Raw genomic sequence first — 16,146 nt, forward strand, 5'->3', positions numbered from 1 at the left:
ATATATAATCAATTATGATTCAATAAAAAAAGAAGTACTGGTATGTGACAGTTTTGATATATATATCAAGTTATTTGAGAAGCTCAAGTCTAGAACAATATTCCTGGCTTATGAAACTTACAATAAAATTGGTGAAATATGACAAGCAACCATAAACATGAGACAGGATGTGATAGAGGCCACATAAAAAATGAAGAGTTCCGAGGGTTCAGAGAAGTGAAAGAAAGTAAAAGGATCTAGCATTTATGGAATACCTGTCAGTGCACCATACACAGTGTCAAGTCCTTAACATTTAGGCCACATAAAACTCCGTTTTTAAAAACGAGGGAATTTAAGATCAGGAAAATTAATTAACTAATTAAAGATGAAGAAGGAACAGGGCTGGATTTAAAACCTAGTCATAAAATGTATCTATGAATTGTGGATCTTCAAAGTTTTTGGACATCTTCTCTACTTTCTGCTAGGATAACACACTGTGAGTCTCAGCTTCCCAAGGGAAATTCTAGAAACTGAGTTTCCAAACTTCATTACAGCAAGGGTGCAGGCATGTGATCCAGGTTTTGGAGTGTGAAGCTGAGAGAGGCCAGAGACTGAAGACAAGTGCACCAAAGTATGGATAGGACAGAACACACTGCTGGTTTCAGTTGTGGGTTGAATTGTGTCCCCACCCCAACCACCCAGATTCATGTGTTGAAATCCTAACCCCCATTACCTCAGAATGGGACCTTATTTGGAGATAGGGCCATTGCAGATGTAATTAGGATTGAGTGGGCACCAATGCAATATGCCTGATGTCCTTATAAGAAGGGGAAATTTGGACACAGACACACATACAGGGAGAATGCCATCTGAGGATGAAGACAGAGATTGGAGTAACACAGGAGAAGCCAGAGAGTGCCCAAGACTGTCAGCAAACCACCAAAACTAGGAACAGATTCTCCTTCACAGTCCTCAGAAGGAAGTGACCCTCCTAACACCTTGATCTCAGACTTTTACTCTCCAGAACTGTGAGATGACAAATTTCTGCTTTTTAAGCAAACATGTGTAACATTTTCTAGAAGAGATATTTGATACATCAAATTGGAAAATCTCCCTGCAAATGGAGCAGGATTAAAAAAAATTCACCAGGAATATCATAGTAACATGGCAGAACATCAAAGATAATAAGCAAGATCTTAAAATTTAAGATGGTAAATTTTATGTTATGTGTTATTTTACCACCAACACCATCACAACAAAAAAAAAAAATTGAAAAAAAAAAGTTATGAGAAAGGAAGGATAGGAGGCAGTTTGTGAGTTTAATCCTGAGGTGATTCTAGAGGGCTTGAGAAAAGGTTGGAAACAAGCGCAAAGGAGCACTTACTTTCCCCCCTGTGGGCAACACCTCCATCTAGACTTCACCTTGGTTTGATTCTGGCTGCACAGTGGCTGGGGAAGCTTTTGTGTAGCTGTGGACAGACAGCAGGCGCAGGACTAGAAAATCAAAGGAGGGTGTGTGTGTGTGTGTACGAGTACACATGGGGACTACTCTTTTCATATTTAGTTGTTCCTATTCTCCTGGGTATGTTAGGAAGTCCTAATTTGCCTTCTTCTGACTTTTTGTTTCCTAATCTTAAAATATCCTTAAAGGGCATTCATTTTTCTTCAGTTAATGATGTAAAAAGACTGCAATGACATGGTTAAATTCCCAGGACCCTCAGTTCTGCAGGGATGAACTAATGGCTGGTATCATCACTTACAAATGTGTCTTGAATTTGATGGAGCTTATATTAAAAAATAAAGTTCACATTTTTTATTTTTATATTTTAATTCCATTTTTTCATGAGCTGTTTGAAGTCCCCTCATATAGTCTATTAAGTACCTTATCTAAGCTAGGTACTCTAGATTTATAAATGCAAGGGTATGTAAGACACAGTTTCTTCCTCCATTTGTAACTAATTTCACTCTGTCATACTGTTCGTTACAATTGCAGAAACAAAACACAATTTTCGAAGACCATCTCTTCAGGTTAACTACCCCTTTCGGGAAGTTTCTCTAGAATTTGAGGATATATGCTGAAACCTTTGTTGAATGTAGACATTTATTCTGGAAGTTTGCTAAATGTCTTTGCAGTGCATCTTGATAAGTTCGTTAAGTTATAGAACATAGAGAAGCAGATCCACATCCTTTTCATTTAGGTATTAATGTTATTGCTTCACATTTTTTTTTTTTTTTGTAAATCCTTAGGGAGGCAGATAAGTACCATCCACAAACTAAACAGACTTGAGCATCAGTTTAAAACTTCGATATTGAGACATTGCTAAATCTACTTTCAGTATCCAATATAAATATGCTTCCAAATTAAGCTGAAGTAACTAAGAGGAAGTCAAATATTAGCTGTCTTCAATAATATATTTGTACTAGAAAAAAAAATGATAATGACAATCCATAAGGGCTTTCTTTAAAATACCTACAAAGATTACTGCTCATATTTTTATTTTTCATCCTTGCTACAATTAATTTTTATGGGTTACTTTATTATATTTCTTTCAGTTTGCCTCAAGTTCCAGTAACTGGCTAAATAATCAATGCCTTAGACATCAAAGAAAAGTTCCCTAAGGAGGAAGAAATTTCTTCTTGAATAATCTTTTTGGGGAAGGGGGCAATCAATTTTAAAGTGTTTTACTGAAACTTTGTGCTCAAGGAGATTTGTGTAGGTGTTTTCTCTCTCAGTGCCAAACACTGTCTCTGGATTATGGCCTTAACAAATGATGCTAGTACATGATAATAATAGAAAGTTAAAAACAAGTTTATTTTGAGATCTGCAGTCACCAGGCAAGCAGTCCTATTTAGCGCCAACAGGACTGATGACAGTGTCTGTAATTTGTTAGGGGAGGTACTAATATTGTTACCTTTATAGTAAATGGTGATGGAGGAATCTCAAGCACTTATATTCCTGTAAACAAGGCCGTGAAAATGAAAGGTAAGGTAAGATGGCACAAGAGGTTAGTTAAGCATAGCTTTTTCTTTTCCTTTTAGCCTTTAAAATATCCTAACCATAAGGAAGAGGGGAGGGGCAGGGGACGCGAGGGGAGAGGGACTCACTACGATGGAGTATTAGCATTGGAATAGCAGGAAGAATAGAGAGGTTGGAGTTAGAAGACGTGGGACTTCTTGGGCACAGCGATGTTTGGGGAGGATGCTTATTTTCTTTGTACGTCCATTTTCTTAGCTGTGACATATAAATAACTATATAAGACAGTGTGAGAAAAGCCTTTGTAAACTGTCACATACTTCACAAACATCGGTTATTACTATTTACACTCGCAGAGAGAACAGGGTGAAAGGCCTCTGCCCTAAGGGACGTGGGTTAGAACCTCTGCCACCTCTGTGGCTGAACACCGGGCCACTCTGCAGGGAAAGTCCCACTAAAGCTTCTAAAATAGATGTGTGACACAGGAAATGTCCCAGGGATGGCAAGTCATGTCTCTTTGGGAGGCTTTCTTAAGTGATAATTGCGCGGATATTGATGACATGCTTTCTTGGATGGTTCAAAGAAAAAAAAAATCTACAAGACGGGATTGAGCAATGGGATCTGAAAACAGGGAAATTGGGAGTAAGAGTGCCTACCCTCATGTGCAGAGCTCCCAAAGAGAATGCTGTAGGTAAGAAACTGAGAAATATAAAATGCCCACATGGCACAGGGCATACTCCTTTCTCACCTCACATCTGAGCCATGATGCCCACCCTACTGCTGTGTGCTGATTTGAAATAAGGCATGGTGGTATTTTATTCTGTTAGATGTGCAGCTTTCCTGTTTTTGCGAACTTTACTCATGAAAATATTGATTTCAAATGTCACCTGCCCTCTTGGTGTAGATCTCTCTTTATAATTACCTAGAGAATCACTTTAATTTAAACATCTAAAGTCATCTTTTTTATATTAATTGTCTATCTCTCCTTCCCACTAGAATGTAAGCACCCAGAAGCTACAGACCTTATCTATCTTATTAATTAGTTTATCTCAATTGCCTAGAATAGTGTCTGACATATTGTAGGCATTAAAAAAAATAAGATTTGCTGAGTGAATAAATGAAGAAGGTGACAAAAGATTTAGTTACTATGTAGCTACAGATGATCACCAGAAGGGAAAGGATATGATCCTATGATTTCCAGCACACATGGATTCAGATGACATAAAACATTTGTTTTCCCAAAAAGTTCATAGTAACGCCTCTTGCTGAGTAGTTGGTAACCTCTTTGAAGTCTGCTCTCCATCCTTGTTTTACTCCCTTGTCCTCCTCCCCCCAACTTTCCTTTGGTCTTTTCTTCCCTTCTACCCTTCCCTGCTTCACCACCTAAACCACAGTCTCAGTTCTGTCCTGGAGATGAGCTCAATCTTTGAAAGATATATTGGAACCTTACTGTCCAACTAGGAGTAGATTCAAGTTTTTCAAAGTCTTAAGGGAGGAACATCTAGAAGAAAAGCAACATTTCTCTAGAGTGCTATATTGATTGTTCTTCTATAGCAGAGTTTCCATAAGATATTATGGAACAAACAAAGTCTCTGTTGCTTTTGTTTTCCTATCATAGATGAGGAAGACAAGGGAGAAAAGGACAGGGCTGGAAGCTGAAGGGGTACAGGATGGCAACTCCAGAACTCTACAGAGTCCTCTAAAACAGTGCTTCTCAGATTTTAATGTGCACAGCAATCACCTTGATTCAGTAATTCTAGGGTAGAGTTCAAGATTCTTCATTTCTATTAAGCAACCAAGTAGTCCATGAGGCCACACTGAATAATCAGTCTCTAAATAGAAATCTTGTCATCTTGCATCTCTGCTTTACAGTCTACTGAAAACAGCACTTGTAAGGGAAAAAGCAAGATGCTTTGGAGTCAACTAGAACTGGATTTGAACTCTAGCTCTACTATTCCTTAAGAGACATTGGATGAGGTCTATTTTTTTACATATGACCTCTCTATGCCTCAGTATCACCGGGAATTTGGGTCTAATAATATATGTTTTATAGGATTGTTATAAGAATTAAATGAGTTTTTTGTTCTGTTTTGTTTTTTCAAAGTACTTTAGCATGGGGTCAAGCTTGATCTCTTTTTCCTTTCCCATTTCAAATTCTTCAGATTGGCATATGAAGATTGTCACGACTCAGCCTCAGATTCTATTTTAAATTTCATCTCTTTTTACTTTTGACAGCTGAAACCATCTACACCCAGGCAGCTTATTGTCTACATTAACATAATTTCAACCTCTGCATTAACCTGATTTTATTATTCCAGGAAAGCCTTGCCCAGGAAGGTGAATTTGCAAATAACTATTATTTATATCAGAACCTCCTGAATTTATTTATCTGAAAAATCGATTTGTTCTCATTAGGTAAATAGCTTCTTCTCAGAAAAATGGAGTATTCAGTCGGGCTTATTTAAATGATTATTTATTCTTTAAAAACTCTTCAAAGGTCTCCTCTTACTGTGTCCATTAATCTTATACTATTCTATAACAAACACCTTTCAGTACCAATCCCACTTCACTGAAAGACATGCCTTAAGCTACACCCCAAAACGTTACAAATGCTGCTTTTGATTCCCCTCTTCCAAAATGCTACTAAGACTCCATCAAGGTGATGACAGATGTAGGGTTCAGGAGGCCTAATAGTTGCCCTCAATCCACCCGTCCTCTTACCAGGTTCTTGGCTCCACCACGGTAAAGAATTCAAGAGCAGAGTCACAGTAGAAAGTGAGAACACGTTTAAGATAATGAATAAGAGACACAGATTTCACAGAGAGTGTGGCCTAGCTCCAGGGACTAAGCAGGGCCCACACCAAATCTAACAGAAAAGCAAGAAAAACATACTTAAATTTCAGTATAGAGTGGAGGCTGGCTCAAGAGAGTGAGCAGCTGCTTGATCAAAGTAAGTTCGATACAAAGTAAAGCATACACGCCTCGGTTAACAAAGTAAAGGCTGGCTCCAGGAAAGTGAGCAGCTACCCCACCTTGTGCTGGGATTCAGCTTTTATAGTTTCTCTACCTGATGAATATTCAGTGAAGGGGGTGGTTCCCAGTTATGTAACATAGTCTTGCACATGCTCAGTTGGCTTCTTCTTGGAGGATGTTCATAGGTCAGATCCTATCACATTCACCAGGCATATTCAAGAATATTTGGCGCTCTCTAGCACCTCTAGCAGAAGGTCATTCGGAGGATAACCTCTACGTTACTGAGCATGCCCAGCCACCAGGTTTATGTAACCTCTCTCTACGGAACATGCCCAGCCACTGGATTTGCATAAACCAGATCCTCAGTGGTCTCCTTTTCCCCTGTTGTGCTAAAAATAGGTCTAGCTAGTAACAGCAACTTTCATCTAGGGGAGGTCCTAAAGGAGGGGCCTGAGACCTTGGAGAATGGCTTGAAACCCAGAAGTGTGTCCTGAAACCTGAGCCCAGGGAAACTGAGCACCTCCTATCTCAAAGGCAATAAGTGGTCTCAAAGGCAATAAGCTTGTCTTTGCTGGATCAAACAGGTTATTTTGCTGGTTTCTTCAGACAGTTGGCAGTTGATAATCTCTTCTAATAAAACTAGTATCCAGACAAAAGTAATTAATTACTTGTTATTTCTTAAAGGTGTCATGCTTTTTAATACTTTGTGCTTTTGCACAATTACCTTTTATCTGGAATATCTTTTTTCTTTTTCTTTTTTTTTTTTAAATTTAGGCTTCAAGACTCAGACTAAATGTTGCTTCCTCTGAAATCTTTGTTGAAACACTTTAGTAACATAGATCACTCATGCTTCTGTGCTTTCATAGCATTTAGAAGGCCTTTTATAAAGTATCCTATCATTTTCTGATTGCTTGGTTACACACTTTTCTTTCTCAAAGACAGTGTGCTCTTTGAAGGTAGAGACTGTGTCTTACCCATCTCAATCATTAATGTCTTAAAGAATGAAAAACACTCACTAGTTGATCAATAAATGTTTGTTGAAGGTTGAATGAAAAACATTTAGAGGAAGAAAAAGATACATAAATATTTGCCAAGAGGAACTTGGGCTTGTTTTTCATCAGGATTTCCTTTTCATCCTCTGATGTATCTCCTTTTCGTTTTTATGTAACCCCAAGAAATGTTAGTCTCTAAAGTAGTTGCTCTCTGAGCCAGCAAAACAGGACCCTGGTTCATGTCTCAATCAAGGTAATTTATCATTTCCTTTCCATCTAGTAATTATTGATGACAATTATGGGTATGCAGCTGGCCAGCACTTCTATCAGAGAGCAGCAGATGGCTTTTTTTCTCCCTTCAGGAAAATGTTACCTCTTCTGGAATCAGTCTGGATATAAATGTTGTCAGTTTCATGATCTGAAATAAACGGTGAGCATTTTGTTTAGCCCAATCAGGGCTGGATGAAGGACCGAGTTTTATGGTGTTGTGAAATTTTAGACGTTGTGATGGCTGTTAAAAATGATACCTGACATAGTTAAGTTTCTATTTAAGTATTATTTACCACCTGTGCACAGCCTGTACTTTTTGGGATAGCCACAATTAATCCAATACTTGGGCTATTAAAAAGAAGACTTATGCTATCGCAATAGAATTTTTTTTATTCCCATCTAAAGTGAAATCTACAAGTTCCATAAAATTGTCAGAGCTCATGGCTAACAGGTTTTGACAAGGGCTAAGTTAATGTTTGCGGCAGTGAAGCATTTCTTAGATGACAGTAATGCTGAAACATCAGGAAAGTTGTCGAGACGAAAGTTTACTAAAATCTGGAGTGTACTTATGACAAATAGTCTGGATTAATATTTTACAATAGCAAAGTAAGCTGTTTGGAAAAGAGTGCAAAAGTGTATGTATATTGTCTCAGTTTCTGATCATTTTGGATCATTTGGAGGTATAATTATTTAATACATATATTTAATCTGCAGTAGTGAGTCTGAACTGTTTTCATACCCCTCTCTCTGGCTGTCATCTAAAAATGAAGAAAAAAAAAAAACCCATACCTTTATTATAACATAAGTTAGTTAGTTTTCTGAGTACTCTGTATATATTTGCTTCATATCATAATAACAATAAGCCTTATAACATATTTGTGTCAAGTCTTGATAACCCTGATTTCTGTGTGGTTTGTATTAACTGTGTTTTTTAGAAATGTGGGTAATAATCGTAATAGTTCATTATAAGTTAGTTGCAATTTTTGCCTTTAATATGCATGACCTGGGTGATCCTTAAGTAATCCTGTGAAGTAGTGAGGTACCCATTTTACAGAGGTGATGGACGCTCAACCAGAAGTGACTTTTCATGGGTCACATAGTGAAGGGCAGAGCTAGTGTCAGATCCAGAACTCCTGTCTCCCAGAAACAGTCCTCTGTGTTCTACAAAGTACAGATCCCTCTTAATATATTTAAAAATAATTACAGAAGAGATGTTACAGACCCCTCATGTAGAATCTGATCAATGTTCATTTTGAGGAAAGTGAACTAATACAGTATTAATTTTAATTGCATTCCCTATTTCAGAACAGTAATCATGAAAAGAAATGAAAAGATTGAGCTCAAGGTCAATATTCTTGTCTTTGTAGCAACCACTGAAGCTTCAAGAAAGAAAGACTTTTTTCCAGAGACTGTTTTGACTTCCTCATGTTATAACATTAAAGACAATCTCAATTCTCAGTGCAGCATTAATCATCCTGGGTTTGAACTCAGACCATTCTCTGTGGATGTTTCTACACTTTATAAACAGAATGTCGGGGCAAATACATGCCCAGGTGTGGCATAACATAAACAGATAACATAGATTGACATTTTCAAGCACTAGCATGTGCCAAGCACCATACTGGACAATTATTTTATATATAATTTTTCAATTAATGTTTATAACAATCTTGCTTCCATTTTATGGGTGTGAATACAGCCTCAGTGGAGTTAAGGAACTTGTCTAAATTCACACAGGTGTTACGTGGTTGAGTCAGGATTTGAATCCCGGTCTGTCTGATTTCAAATCTCCTTGTGCTCTTTGATACTGCTTTCTCTCATCACATGTTGGAGCTTGAGAAATAGGGAGGGAGAGATGGGGACTTCTGATGGAGGGAAGGGAGAAGAATGAGTGGAGAAAACAGAGCTTGGTGGGAAAAGAGAGGTTATAGCATGTGGGAATTACATGGGAACAAAAATCAAGAAGATATGACTTCTGGTCCAGGTTCTGGTATTAACTAGCAAGACTTTGGAGATATCACTTGACCGTTCTGTTTAATTTCCTTGTTGGTTAGATGTGGGATTTGGACTTGATTAATAGTTTTCTAGGCAGGTTCCATAAGTGCCAGAGATTTAAAGAGTGACTTCTTAGAAGCCATGACAACAAAAAGTGGAGCTCATCAAATATAAAAGCATGCATACCTATACAAAACATGTATATTGACAATAAGTTAAAACACATATACTGGGCATTTGTTATGTGCTATGAATTTATTGGGTACATAGTAAATAGGTACACAGTCGTTGGGGAAAAACACATCTTTCATAGAGATTACTGTCTCAAGGGCCAAACAGATTTTTAAAAAAATATCACAGTAGTAAATATAGAACTACAAATTGTGATAAGTGCTAATATTAAAAGTTAAGGATAATTTGAGAAACCGTAACTGATGGTCTGATTTAGATTAGTATGGATGTGGAAGTTTTCCCTGAGGAAGTGACATTTAAAGCAAGACCTGAAAGATGACCAGGAAGTAGACTGGGTTAAGAGTGAGAGAATGTTCCAGGCGGGCAAACACATGCAAAGCTGGAGGTGGAAAACAGCTGGCCACTCCCACTTGATGTACCTACCAGGTTCCCTGTGTCCCACTAACCCCCTCCCCACCTGACTTGATGGCTTGTTGTGATGGAGACCCAGACCAACTCCTAACATCATCTCCCAGGGTGAGGCCAAGCTTCGGTGGGGCCTCCATCACATTCAACACAGCAAGTTTCATAAGGAAGTATCTAAAATGTCCAAGGAAAAGTTGACTTCTATGCTATAGAAACTTTTCCAGAGCATGGAATCAGATTGGACCATTTTCATGTAATTTTAGAAAATTAACCAAACGCTGATGTCTAAACCTAATCAAAAGAATTTTATGACTGACCTTACGTATGAACAGAGATACAAAGCTAGAAAATAAGATATTAGCAAATAGATTCTTTTTTAATTATTTAAAACTGAGACTATTGATTGTATATATTTATGGGGTACAGTAATATTTCAATACATATATACAATGTGTAGTGATCAAATCAGACTAGTCAGCAAATTCATCATCGCAAACATTTGTTGTTTTTTTGTGATGAGAACATTTGAACTCCTGTCTTCTAGCCATTTGAGAACATACAGTAAATTATTGTTAATTATGGATGCGTAGCACTACTGTACACCATTAGAACTTACCGTTCCTATCTAGCTGTAATTTTGTGTCCATTAACCAAGATTTCACTGTCTCCCCTGCCCCCTCCGCTTCCCGGGCTCTAGTGAAGAACAAGTAGAACTTATTCCTCGTATACAAAAAAAAAAAAAAAAGAAAAAAGAAAAATCAGTATTATTAACACAAGGGAGTCTTCAAAAAGTTCATGGAAAGATTCGTGTTATCTTTTAATTCCAATTTTCCATGAACTTTTTGATGTACCCTCATATAATATCTAATAAGTCAAAGAGGAAAAGCCACAAAGTCATTTCAGTAACATCTGCAGTCCTTCTCAAGCCTGAGATGAGAATGAGAGATGACAGGCTGTGGCTGCTGAAAGAAGGGTAAAAAGGGTCGCACTGAGAGTGAGCTGCATTTGACCAGGCGGAGCAAACAATGTGCAAAGCTGTGTGTTTCTTGGAGACCAAAGAGGATCCCAAGGAAAGAGGCTTTGGAGAAAACTGGCTGGACAGTCAAAGAAGCTCTATTAGCCTATTGACCACTGAAATAGAACTACCGTGATCTAGCAATCCTGATGCTGGGTATTTCTCCAGATGAAAGGAAATCAGTATATTGAATAGGTATCTCTAACTTTATGTTTATTGTATACTCTTCACAATAGCCAGGATTCAACCTAGGTTTTCCTCAGCAGACAAATAGATAAAGAAAATGTGGCATGCATACACAATGGAACATGATTTAACCATAAAAATTAATAAAATCCTGTGATTTGCAGCAACATGGAAGAGCCTGGAGGACATTATGTTAAGTAAAATAAGCCAGGGACAGAAAAACAAATATCTCATACCTTTAGAATCTAAAAATATTTATCTCATAGAAGTAAAGAGTAGAATAGTAGTTACCAGAGGCTAGGAACGGTGTGGGGGGTGGGGTAAGGGGTCAATGGGTACACAGTTACAGTTAGATAGGAATTAGTCCTAGTGTTCCATTGCACAGGAGAGTGACTACAGTTAACACTAATATATTGCATATTTCAATTAAGCAAGAAGAGAAGATTTTGAATGTTCTCATCATAAAGAAATGATAATGTCTGAGGTGATAGATATGCCAGTTATCCTTATTTGATTATTATTATTATTATTATTATTATTATTATTATTATTATTGTCTTTTTCGTGACTGGCACTCAGCCAGTGAGTGCACCAGCCATCCTTATATAGGATCCGAACCCGCGGCGGGAGCGTCGTTGCGCTCCCAGCGCTGCACTCTCCCGAGTGCGCCACAGGCTCGGCCCCTTATTTGATTATTAAAGATTGTAGATATGTATGGAAACATGGCATTGTATCCCATAAATATGTACAATTATTATGTGTCAATTAAAAATAGATGGATAAATTTTAAAATGTTTGACATCATTAGTAATCAGAAAAATACAAAGAAAACTCACACTGAGGTAGTATTTTATATGCACCAAATTGGAAAATACAAAAATGCCAGATAATATTCAGTGCTGGCATGAATGTGGGACAACTAGACATCTTGCCTTTTTGGTGGAAGTATAAATTAGTACAACTCTGTGACAACACTTAAATACTTTTATAGTGGTGTAAATTGGTAAAAAAACAATAGTAACAACAACAAAAATTTATTTTCTAAATTGCAAATGCACTTACGCTATGATACAGAGAGATTAAGCTCCTACAACTATGCCTTAGCGAAACCCGTGCACATGTATATAGAAAGGGCATACAAAATGTTCAGATACTTTGTAAAATCATAAAACTAGAAACAACTCAAATGTCAATTAAAGGTAGAAAGGATAAAAAAAGTGTATAGTCATACATTATACTTCAGCTGTGAAATGAATGAAATACAGGTATACGGAAAAACAAAGTTGTGTCTCTTAAGGTTGAGTAAAAAGCAGATTTTTGTTTTTGTAAAGTATGAGCCCACTCACATAAATTTTTAAAAAACTTGTGCAAATAAACTATGTTATTTGGCATATAAATAGATGTGGTAAATGCTAAAGAAAAGCAAGAAAATGATAAATCCAAAGTTGGGGATAGTGCTTACTGTGGATGGGGAAAGATATACTGAAGTACACAAGCATTTGAAAGGTGCTGGGTACATGGATGCTCATCCTATCTTCAGTTTTTATAGAGATTATCAGTATTCTTTAAATCTGCTTGATCTCTGTCCTAGTCTGTTTAAGCTGCTATAACAGAATACCACACTGGGTGGCTTATCAGCAACAAAAGTTTATTTCTCACAGTTCTAGAAGCTGGGAAGTCCAAGGTCAAGGCACCAGCAGGTGCAGTGTCTGGAGAGGACCTGCTTCTTGGTTCACAGCTGGTCATCTTCTCATTGTATCTTCCCATGGTGGAGCTCTCTGGGGACACATTTATCAGGATGCCAATCTCATTCATGGAGGCTCCTCCCTCTGACTTAATCACCTCCCAAAGGTCCTACCTTCAAACACCATCATATTGGGAATTAGATTTCAACAAACAAAGTTGGGGGGGACGTATCAGTCAGGGTTCTCCAGAGAGACAGAAACAACAGGATACGTTATAAATAAAGACAGGGAATTTATTAGGGGAATTAGCTCATGCAGTTGTGAAAAGAAGTCCCAGATAGGCTGTCTGCAAACTGGATGCTGGTAGCATGGCTCAGTCCAACCCCGAAGCCTCAGAACCAGGGAAGCTGATGGTGCTGTTGGTGTAAGTCCTGGAACCCAAAAGCTGAAGAGTCTAGAGTTTCCGATGTTCATGGACAGGAGAGAAGAGTGTGTCCTAGCTCCAGCGAACGGAGAGAGAGCTTCACCTTTTTTCTCTGTCTTTTGTTCTCTCTGGGCCCCCAGCGGGTTGGATGGTTCCCGTCCACATTGAGTGAGGGTCTTTCCCACCCAGTCCACTCACACTTTCATACTAATCTCTTCTGGAAACACCCTCATGAACACACCTAAAAAAGATAGCTTTACCAAGTTTCTTGGGATTCCTAAACCTAATCAAATTGACACCTACAATTAACCTTCACAGGGGACACAAGACAATGCAGTCTATGCAATAACACTTAATGTAAATGGTATACTGATTCATTAAAAATATGAATATAAATGTTCAACCTTATTAGTAAGAAAAGAAATGCAAATTAAATACAAGTATGATATGGGTTCTAAATTCTATTAGCACATATTAACAAACTTAATAACAGTGTTTGCAATGGTAGTTGAAAATTTTGCTAATGAAAAATAAATAAGTCATCTTTTTGGGGAAGCAATTTCAGAATATCTTTTGACTCAGAAAGTCTACTTTAAGAAAATTAAGCACAAATTAGTTAGAGTTGCACATAAAAATTTATATACAAGGGTATTTAGTATAGTAGCAAGATAGTAGACCCAACCTAAATGTCCAAGAGTAGGGAATTACATCAATTACAGTATATCCATACCATAGATTTCTATGTATACATTAAAAATAATGTCTGTGAGATATATTTCATTACATGAAAGAGGTTTACCATACACTGTGAGATAAAAATATAGAGTACAAAGCTATCAAGCCTGATTTTGGGTGTATTTAGAAAGCTCTTCTCCCACATATCCTTATAATTTGGTTCCTCTTTTTAGGATTTTGCTCAAACATCATCTTAATCGTATAATACACCATTAACCACTCCCCCCCCCCGAGTCATTATGCTTTATCTCCTTTACTCAGTTCTATTTTTCCTCATTTCAGTTCTCACCAACTGACATACTGGTTTATTATCCATCTCCCCCAACTTAAATGTAGGCTCTTTAAGATCAGGGACTTTTTTGTTTGTTGCTGTGAGTCCCACTGCCTACAGGAGTGTCTGGAGCATAATAGGTGCTCAGTAAATAATTACTGAATGAATTAATGAATAAACATGTATGTACATATTTATATTTACGTACACAAAATATTAACAGTGATTATCTCTGGGTATTTTTTTTAACATTAACATTTGCTTTTCTATATTTTAAAAAAAATTTTGCAGCAAGTAAGTACTACTCTATGAATCAGAAATAGAAAAACATAACTTATAAGTCCTCACTTCAAAGTAAAATTTGCCCTATATCTTCTATCATCTGGAGCTGTATCAGTTCAAATACCACCCATTTTCCTATAAAATTCATTATAATACATTAAACAGCTATTCTTTCTCTCCCTGACATCCCCTTCCCCACCATATTCTCCCCACCATTGCTTGAATGTTTAAAATCTATGTTCTTCACCACCATGATTGCTTTCATTAATCTCTCTTCTTTTTCAATGAGACTAAAGTCACTAGTCAATGGTTCTCCAATCTTAATAGCAAGCTATCAAGAAAACATGGAATAACTCAGTTCTTTTCACTTCAAAGAGGAGCACATTGTTTTGTACTCTTACATACTCACTTTTGCCTTATCCTCTATGTATACATGCATACCTGGATGTTCACTTACTGGTTCATCCTCAACTTTCTTATAGTTTGGAATTATCTCTTTATAAAAGATAAACTATGGAGTCAAAAATTTAGGTCTTCTTAGGAAAGTGTTTGATTCATTTGTGTATTTTAAATGTTCCTAATTTTCTGTGTTTAAAATCACCTTAAGAGGTATGTATCTGGGAATGAATCAAATAAGGGATGGATGGAGTTCATTAGTTTCAATTTGTTTTCTGTATCACTGTTAGAAATAAATGAATTTATCTGCTGCTGAGCTAGAATTACGGTGGAGTTTAAGAAAAAAGGCAAATGGCAATATACTTGGTTTCTCTCTATGTATGTATAAATGATAATACTATTTCATATGTTTTCAAAATAATGTGTCATGTTAACAATTTTCTTCTATGTATTTAGCATCAATTAAATAGAATCATCATAAGTTAAATCCTTTCTGGATTCAAAATATTTTTTCTAATGAGGGAAATGTGGTTGAGTGTGGAAGACAGCATTTATACATCCTTTTGATATATATCAGTTTAAATCGGGCGACCCCCCATGGCGCACTTGGGAGAGTGCGGTGCTGGGAGCGCAGTGATGCTCCCACCGCAGGTTCGGATCCTATATAGGAATGGCTGGGGCACTCACTGGCTGAGTGTGGTGCGGGCGACACCAAGCCAAGGGTTGCGATCCCCTTGCCGGTCATGAAAAAGACAAAACAAACAAACAAACAAACAAAAAAAAACAGTTTAAATCTTGTAGGGTAAATGGTAGACATAGCCCTATTCCCCACTTCCTGTGTATACCACAGTTCCTCTTCCCCCTTGGGAAACTCTCCCTGGCCAAGGTAGTTACCCAAGGAAAGGCACGTCCCCTTTAAGAACAAACAGAAGGCTGGAGGGAGCAGAGACCCTAAGTAATTGAACGAGAACTAGTGCTCGGAGAGTAGCAAGTAGCTTAACTTATCTGCTCAGCCAGATCTCCAGCGCTCTGAGTTATGTGAGCTGGGTGAGGGTCTGCACGTAAGCCTGAAAATGACTTACACCCCTACTCTGATCTGTTTACTATATAACTGTTGTATGTACTCTGTGGCGGTGCGGATTTTCTGTCTGAAGGCCACCTCAGTATCTCTTGTAACAAACCAAAGTCTCTACCCATTGGACCTCCAGGTGAGTTCTTTGGAATAGGCAAACACTATGTGAATGCACTCTCAGATCTGGGGCTCCCGCGTTACAATCTCTGTAGATCTTTCTTCTGAGTTCTGTATTATACATCCACTTGCATACTCATCTTATTTTCTTGAATGTCTCAGATATCCCATACTCACATATCC

General features: G+C 37.5%; 1 long non-coding RNA gene across 1 annotated transcript in view; it reads left to right on the top strand.

Moving 5' to 3' along the window:
* Positions 1 to 2,897: 2,897 nt before the first annotated feature.
* Positions 2,898 to 16,146, top strand: part of LOC134383106 (uncharacterized) — a 79,617-nt gene continuing 66,368 nt past the window's right edge. The window contains exon 1 of the long non-coding RNA XR_010024172.1: positions 2,898 to 2,962. This is a non-coding gene — a long non-coding RNA (uncharacterized LOC134383106). The remainder of the gene's footprint in view (positions 2,963 to 16,146) is intronic.

The sequence above is a fragment of the Cynocephalus volans genome, chromosome 8 (genome assembly GCF_027409185.1).
Source record: "Cynocephalus volans isolate mCynVol1 chromosome 8, mCynVol1.pri, whole genome shotgun sequence".
Taxonomy (NCBI): Eukaryota; Metazoa; Chordata; class Mammalia; order Dermoptera; family Cynocephalidae; genus Cynocephalus; species Cynocephalus volans.